The sequence below is a fragment of the Eleutherodactylus coqui genome, chromosome 2 (assembly GCF_035609145.1).
Source record: "Eleutherodactylus coqui strain aEleCoq1 chromosome 2, aEleCoq1.hap1, whole genome shotgun sequence".
Classification (NCBI taxonomy): domain Eukaryota; kingdom Metazoa; phylum Chordata; class Amphibia; order Anura; family Eleutherodactylidae; genus Eleutherodactylus; species Eleutherodactylus coqui.
Genome location: NC_089838.1, coordinates 196,991,538 through 197,000,930, shown reverse-complemented (window position 1 = coordinate 197,000,930; position 9,393 = coordinate 196,991,538).

Sequence of the window (9,393 nt, the reverse complement as noted above, 5' to 3'; positions counted from 1 at the left end):
TCCAATATTCAGGTGATAGCTACAATTCTGCTGATCATTGGGGGTCTCACCGCTGAGATGGGACTCCCATGTACTGCTCTACTGTCACTGCAGGGGTTACTTCTTCCCCAGCAGTGATGTCAGTCTGAATGGAGGGCTGGCCGAGCATGCATGATTAGTGCTCTATTCATTTTCAAAGGGACTTCCGAGATACCCAAGTAACCCCCTCTTGGTTATTTCCATCATTCCCATTGAAATGTGTATAGGGAATAAATTGTTATTCTGATAAAACCTCTTTAAATCTACAATAAACACTCAAGTTAAAAATCAAAGCCACCAAATTTGTTACATATCCATACTTTATAAATCTGATGATAGGTTTACAGCGAGTTCGGAATATAAATAAACATGGGCTACTCATTACTGATGCTAGAAGGGGTCATGGTTCCCCAAAGTAGCACAGTCTCTCTGAGTGATGCTACAGTTTTCTCTGTCTGAAACATAAAACAGTGAGTACTCCATGTTTATACATCGAAGACCACAGTAAAGATCAAACTGGACCTTCCATTCTATTGTCTGGTTTTGCCACCTACAACTGAAGCATCCAGTGTTTGTTTTCCCCTTTAAACCTTTCCATGTCCCTTGCGTTAATGGGCTGGTTTGCAGTTCCACTCTCATGGGGAATCCAGGTTCTTGACACCTAACTGCAAAGGGAATGGAACCAGTTGCAAGGGCTGTGCCTAGAGTATGTGTGCCCCTGGGCAGTCATGCAATACATGGCCAGACCAAGTCCGTCAAAGCGGAAGCCAATCTTACAAAGCAGTTCTTCACTCTTACTAGTAAATAAGAATCCATATATGGTATCTGTTTGTCCTTCGTGAAACAACCCCTTCAAGTTGGAGACATAGCGCAACTGACTTTACAAATATGTCATAAGTTGAATATGCCATAATTACAGTTTCAGTGTCATTTTTATGTGTTGTACACTTAATAAATGAGGCTAAGGGCCCTTTACACAGGCTGATAAATCATTCAGATTCCCACTACCAGCAGGAATCTGTACAATTATCTCTCTGTGTAAATGCTTGCCTTGATTGAATGCTGAATGAGAATTCATTCGCTTCTCGTTTGTCTTTCAGTTTCTGAACAGCGTATCCAGAGGCGTAAGTTGAAGCTCCTGGGCCCCAATGCAAAATCTGTAACAGGGCCCCCAACTATTATGCTTTATACATAATACTGGGTTCCCTATATGGAGAGGAGAGGCCTTATGGGCCCCCTAAGGCTCCTGGGCCCAGGTGCAACTGCATCCTCTGCACCCCCTATAGTTACGCCTCTGGGCGTATCCACCTGTGTAAACAGACAGTCGTCCATCTATGAACAACTGCCTGTTTACTGTGAATGGACGTCAATGGACTGGAACGATCCCTGGCCGTGCTCTGCCTCCATTTGCTAGCTATACTTGTTCCTCTGTAAAAGCACAAAAACATTTATCCCTGAGACAACCTGTTGGGCATCTTCACCCGACAGGTCATTCCATGTAAAAGGGCCCTAAGTAAGTACTAGTACTAAGAGTCCTCAATACAACATGGATTACAGAGATTGGTAATTGCTCCAGGAAATTAGGAATGGCAATCCCCATTGCCCCCTCCACCCCCTCCAAAAAAAAAGGACAAAACTACCTAATTGCAGCTTTTTTTGCTCTTTTCTGAATCAGCACTGCAGGATAATAGGTTGAACTGGATGGCCACATGTATTATGTAACTTTACTAAGTAACACAAGGATATAACAGTCAGAACAATCAATAGCTAAACAGTAACTTTCTAATTGTTTTGCTTGCAAAACAATAAAATGTTAAATGGCTTATTTACTATTTATGTTCTATAGATATATAAGCAATATTGATGCAGATTGTGATTTTACATTGTAAGATAAAAAAACCTGTTCTAAAAAGTGTAGGGTTAAGTACCATATAATACTAGAAAAGTAGCTTTGTTTAAAATGCTAGTGTAGCCAAAGACATCAAAAGCTTAGCACCCATATAGCACAAACAAAACTAGTAATAAAACTGGCACCCATAAAATCAAACACTGAACATGAGAATGTGCCACACTTTGACCCAATACGATGTAACAGAACTGAAAGCACTGTATTTCTACCACTGAGCCTATGAATGTATCTGGACATTAAAGACCTGAACAGGTAAAGTAAATCCAATCATGGTCTACATGGTAAAACGTGCCAGAGCCTTGCACCATTAGGACAGAGCACCTAGGGAACACAGAGCAGGTAGCTACTGCTAAAAGTATATATACACGGAGATAGGCACCTCAAGAACTAGACTCATAAACAGAACTGTATGACCAGTCACAAGAGTGTCTCTATACAAGATAATGTGGGTGGAACAAGACGGACTACAACTTCAAAAGGGAAATAGTCAAAATCCTAAACTCTACTTCATAAATATATGACAGCTCGTGTTGCAGCACAATCGCCGTATGAACAAGTCGTGCAGAATGTGTGAATTGGTTCTAAGCCTTGTTGGAATAACTATGTACTTCATCATGCGGAGCTGAATAGTGAGCTGTGTGATTGGAAATGCACACAATACAGTAAGCATTGGTTAAAAACGCTCACTAGCGTTTGTCCACTAGTCTATGTCACAAGATGTAGACAGAATGCACCAAGTACAAAATATTGTGTATGCTGTCAATTCTGGGTTTCTACTGTGCTGGCTTCATTGTTATACGTCTTATGTGTGATGTGACTTGTGCAGACAGCATGTTGTGCCTCATTGTAGTGATGTCAGGTTACAGTGTATATATGGCATGATGGATATATGGCACACTGTATTGTGTAGAAATGCTGTGCTGTGTCGCTGCAGTCCACAATCAGTCAGGGCTTCTCCGCAAACTCGAACATAGTAACGCCACTGCTGCAGCCACTGCCAGGAGGAGGAGTGGATTCCAAAGAGCAGCCTGGGAAAAGGAGAAAGAATGGGACATAAGAAGTAAACAGCGAAAGGTTACTGACATTTGTCATTTGTTTCTTTCACATTCACAAAGGTCCATATATATTTGAGTTTAGGTTAATTTTTTAGTATCAAAGGAAGTCAGAGTATGTTATGTGTATAGATTCCCAATCATTTGTTTTACAGACTTGCTATAAAGTCATACATTGATGTGAAGGAACGCTGCCATCCAGTAGGTGGCGCTGTAGAAGTATTCTTCCATCTTCCTTATTTACAGGTCTGAAAGAGAGATACACACAGACCTCTGACCCCCTAACACCAATTTAGAGATCATAAAACTGTCCTTACCAGTGGACTAATTGATTATTTACTTCTCTGCTCATCTTGTCCGGTATTGTTTTAAGTGCAAGTTAGTCTCACTATGTCTGTGCCTTTTCATGTGTGCACATTTGTATATATATGCCCCATCTAGATCTGTTTCATTTTGCCTGAGGAAGGATTCTGAGAGGTCCGAAAGCTTGCTGTAACATCATGTATTTTTGTTAGTCATTAAAAGGTATCATATCTACAAGATTACTTGGTTTCTCTTGCTGGGAACAATCATATTTTGCTCTACTGGCTAACACAGTACCAAACCTTTTTTTTAGATTCCCATTGTCACTTGAGTTTTACAGAACATATGAGGCTAAGTTAACACTGCATCCAATGTCTACATTCAGTGGGACTGTTTCAAATGGTCTTTCACAATGATATGCACACGCTCTCTCGTCCTCCATATTCATTAGTGGCAGGCTCATCCCACCCACCCACTAAAATATGTTAACGAAGTTAACAACCCATTTCCTTATGACCTACACCATTTGTTAACAAGTATGGATAGCTGTTCCTGCATTGGAGGACATGGCCCAACCAAGTATTACAGTTCGGGCAAACCCCTATAATAATCTCTCACCAGACAGACCACAATAATACAGAGTTTCTATAACATGTCTTTGTAAAATGATGCGGCTGTCTAATATTGTGTGCTGTGTTCTAACCACATTGTAACCGCCTACCACTCGAGCGGTGAAAGGAGTCTCGGAAGGCTTTTTTATCAGACAGACCCTTTAATTCATAACAGGGCATTTCACATTGGTGCATTCTTTCATCGCTTTTGTTCTTGCGTTCTTTTTGGGGTGCGTCTGAGTCATTATATTGCTAAGACTTTTTTCTTCGTAATCGTAAGCTTTGTTTTGTTTGAAATGGACATAGAGTTGATGTGATTTAAAAAGATCTGATTTTGTTTTTTTAAGGTTAAAGGCATGATCCTAGAAAAAAAATGGATCCCCAGCATACATTTTGACAAACCCCAGTCAGGAAGTTTGGACTTTTGTGGTAGAAACATCCAAGGTCTTCTACAATGGCTATCTTTTCCTTGTAATGGTCAGGTCAGGTTAACTTTCTTTAGTTACTTCATTGAGAGAATTTGTGTTACAAATTCACAATATGCATCATATTTAACACACTAGGTATAGTTTTTGTATTTTCGTTGTTTCTTCATTTGGAGGACTCTGTGTTCTCTCTAGCAACAAAACTGTAGCCAGCATCCACATCATGGGATTGTGGCATTCTTTCTTCCATCATCAACAGTTCTGATGCAATTTTTCAAACCACGCAGAGGTGTTCGTCTCTATGCTTCCTTTTGATACTGTACTTTGCATTGTGTTTGATCCGGGAAGCGGATGTGGATTTTTAAGCCATTGCACCTATTGACTTCAATGGAGAATTGTGCTGCTCATAGCAACTGTTATGTCCATGTTCTATATAGTGTCAGTAGATATATTGGTATATTTCTCTACTGTGTTTTTATAATTATCAACAACTTTTTATAGACAATAGATGGAAAATATATTTTTCTGTATCCTTATTTCATCATATCCAACTTTCTTTAGGTCTTGTCATTAGCTGTGTAGCCAACATGGATATATAGAAATGCCAGACATTTTGTATATCTGTTAATACAAATAATGCATCTCATTATCTTGCGATTTGATATCTGTTGTAATTTTTGAAATTGTACTTCATTCCACTGGGTATTTGTATTTATCGGTTTATTATCTGTAACTTTAGGCAAGAGTTGCTTTCTTTTTGACTATTCTTATGGAGTTTCAATCATTTGCATTGAGCGAGACCCTGTATTTCTTCTTTATTGTGTTGTCACATCAACCAACAACATGGAGTCCTCCCAAGTTTCCAGAGTAATTTCAAAGAAGTGGATTATTTGCATGTTTAGTCGACTTGGTATATTGCTAGTCTGTATACATTGAGTGCCCTCTACTGGCAGGTACAAGAAGCTGATGTGAAATTGTCAATGCAATTGGTAGATAGAAGTCCAATGCAGGAAGGACAGAGCACCTATTCCATATACAGTTTTAAATGAACAATGGGGCAGATTTACTAATACAGCCTAATAGTTAACAATGCAAATTTAGACCAGAGAGTCTTACAATGTGTCAGATTTATCAGAGTGACTCTGTTGGATGATAAATGTGGTGCATCTTTAGACACTTCTGTTTAACTTTATACCATCTATCAGTTGTCTTCGTTTACTCCAGTTTTTGAACCAAAATGCTGGCACAATTTTTGGCACATGAGGTCACAATTAGGCAGCACCCATCCCAACAATGCCTTGGCCTTCCTGAAAAGTCACACCCCTTTTTGGACATGGCAAGAAAGCTTATTAAAGTGTCTAAATCACATCATAAATGTAGTGCATTTTAAATAGTGAATCTGCCCCAATGTGTACATAGAAAGGGAGAAAACATAAATGGTATAAAACTTTTCTATCTCCTCCGAGATGTCCTGCTTGGCATTTGACCTGCTCTTGTTCAAGCAAGTGCAGGATCTCTAAATGGAAAGCCTACATTTACAATGGAGCAGCCCAAATAGTCTGATTATTAACAGGTTCACCACAGCATTCAAGTAGATATAAGGAATGAGTAGCATAAGGGAAACACTTAAGATTTAGCACAGTAGTAGCACTCTTAGTACCTGGTATTGCATGCTGGAAAAATAAACTCTTTTTTTTTTTTTTAAATCAAGTACCCAAAGGGAGTTGTCGTTTACTGCAAAACTCGGCATGCAGTTACATCTCAGGCAGATATACAAATGATTAGAGCTGTGGAGTGATTAGATGAACAGACTTGCCGCATGAGGCCCTAAAATTGGTTCCAACCTTGGCCTATAAAAAGGCTCTCAGAGAATGCTTGTGTGTATTGACCTATTTTTCCGCTTGTATACAGCTTGTTGATCACTAGACGCCTAAGAGATTTGGCCCAGTTAACAGAGTCTGAGAGGGGCACATTATTAGAATGTGAGAAGCTGGATGGTCGTATGGACGAATTGCCACCTCCTGGGCCATTCTGACCAGACTGTTAGGAGGTGTTGAGACCAGTGGATGCATGAGGGCATGCACACAAGGCAACCAGGTTCAAGATGCCCTCAACAGACTATCAGTAGAGAGAAATATTCAATGAGCACCAGCAGCTCCAACTGTTTTGTTGTATGCCATCCAGAGACAGGTGTCTCCATCGTTACATCCCTGTGTCTGTTGGGAACCATTTCCAGGTGCTTGGCTAAAGGACATTTGGTCTCACGGTGCGCATTATGTGTACTGCCTTTAATACCCACCCACCATCATCTACGTTTGCACTGGCGCCATGAACGATGAAACTGGACTTCTAAGGAGTAGAACCGGATTGTCTTCAGTGACAAATCCAGGTTAAGTTTGGCCACTGATGACTTGCGGACCAGGTGAGTATGAAAAGAGTTTCCCTGGATTCCATGTCACTGAAACTATAAGCACCATAACTAAGTTTATGTTGCTTATAGTTAATGATAGGTTCCCTTTAAGATTGTACTGCTCACCATTGTATCTCCTTAATTACCTTCTTTACATAAGCCACCCCATATCTAGTATACAACTCCAAATATCCTTTACCTCTGCAACAGTCTCCTTGCTTCCAGTGTACAGCTCCCAGTGTCCTTCTTCCTAGAGTACAACTTCACTGAAAGCCGCTGCTCACTTCTTCAGCACAAACAAAACTATAATTAAATTCTAAATAAGGATGAATTTAAAAGGGTTTAACACTAAATCCATTTATTCTATCAGGATATATGATAGATGCATGATTGCACAGGATAGGTGGTAGATGTATGGCCGATCAGGGCCCCAGTGCTGACGCCCCCCTCATTCATCACTAAAATGTTGGCCCCCCGAATCCCCCATTGTTCTTCATTTGTACATCTGCATTGAGGAGGAGCTGTAGGCCTCATCTCCATGGGCGGATCAGAATCCGCATGCGGGAGCCCTTAGAGGAATCCGACCCTGCCCACGGCCGAGGACACTGCGGGTCTACTTACCCATCCAGGTCCTCTATTTCCTTCCCTGTGGATTTGCGAGGAAGTGCGGTCGGCATGCCGCCGCACATGCGCAGCGGAGGTTTCTTATTTTAAACTCCTGCTGTCCCGTGGAATTCGGGGTCCATCCGCAATTCAATTAAAGACAGGCCGCAGATTGGAAGGCTTCCATTCACTTCAATGAAAGCCGTCTGTGCAGCATTCACACTGAAATGGAGCATGCTGTGATTTTTCTCCGGACCAAGAGGTCCGCAAATCAAATCTGCATGCTTTATTTCATTTGCAGATGACAATGTATCCCTATGGGCGGTTTGATTTGCCGGTCACCAGCACGGATTCCGCAAATCAGATCCGCCTGTGGATATTGAGCCTGAATGGAGTAGCAGTCAAGCATGCTCCATTCAAAGTCTGGGGTCATTATGGAAACAGAAGTAGAGCCTTGGTGATCAAAGACTTATCACCTATCCTATGGAAATTCATGCTTTCTCACAAAATGTCCTCTGCCATCTAAACTTCTCACATTTAGATTTGTCCGTCTACAACACATTTCTCCATTAATCCTCCATTTAATGTCTGTACTAGAGATGAGCGAACTTACTTGGTTCGGGTGTTTTTGGACCCGAGCACCTCTTTTTCCGAGTAACTGACTACTCGGACAAAAAGATTCGGGGGGCGTCGGGGGTGCGCGGGGGGTTGCAGAGGGGAGTGGGGGGGGGGAAGAGAGAGAGAGTTCCCCCCCTGTTCCCCACTGCTACCCCCCGCTCCACCACGCTGCCCCCCGCCCCCCAGCGCCCCCCGAATCAAAAACACCCGAACCAAGTAAGTTCGCTCATCTCTAGTCTGTACTCTTTTGCCTATTTCAGACTTTTCCTGTTATTGGCCAGTCTCAAATTGAGCTGTTTAGCAGCGATTCAGGAAATCGAAACCCCGCTAGTTAAACATTAATGGCTCATCCTAAGAATGTTACAAGACCCGAGGACCTATGAGACACCTGTTTTGCCAACTTGAGCATCTGAAGTGTTTATCCCCCTTTGCAGTTAAAGCTCATTAAGACAGGATGAGTGTCGGGCAAACGATGCCCGACAATCGTCCTTGCACATCCTAGCTCCCGTGCACCTGCACGAGAGCTAGTATCGTTGACTCACAGCGGGGAGGCTGAAGGAGATTTCCCTCCTCGCGCTCCCCACCCCTCTCCATTGACGTAACATAGAGGCCGTTCAGTACTGAACGGCTGCTATTTGCACTGCGCGATCGGCTCATTGTCCATGCAGCATAAACGATGGAAGATGAGCTTATCGCTGATCACTCAGTGTAAGTATGTGCAGGGATGGATGTCGGGCATCGTTTACCTGACACTCATCCCATCTAAATAGGCCTTTCTCTGTCTATCTTGTTTGGAGCCAGTTGTGCCGCTCTGTGAAGGGTAGCACATATTTTTGTTAGATATCTAAACCCCTTAGTGACGGCTGCATTGCCTTTTTATGCCCAAGCTAAGTGGGCTTTAATCCTCAGGGTCGTAAAAACATGCTTTTTCTGAGGATTAAAGCCACGTGGGCTGTGGATGTGACAGCTCCATGCTGCTGGCTGCCAAAGGTAGCCAACAACCTAGAGCTGTCATAGGGAACTGGGACATCCGACACGCAGTCATGCGATCAGCACTATTCAATGGATAGTGCCAATCGCATGAAAGTAAACAAAAAGTGAAAAAAAGTTAGAGTTTCAGCTTGCCTCCCAGATCGAATCCATGAGGGGAGCTGAAACTACCCATCCACATTCTCCACGATGTCCCGCAATGATCTGATCCAAAAAGGACCTCCTGCCGTCTTCTGCGCATGCAGCCTAATGAAAAATGGCGACGCATGCGCAGAAGACCAGATCAGCATGGGGAATTTGAAATCTCCTGGCCACCGGTTACTGAAGGTAGCTGGGAGGCAGGAGATGTCCCCGGGTACCGCGTTGGCTGGTCCCAGTGTCACGGATAAGTTCCAAAAAGTTAAATAAGTTAAAATTTCAGCTCCCCTCATGGATCGGATCCATGAGGGGAGGT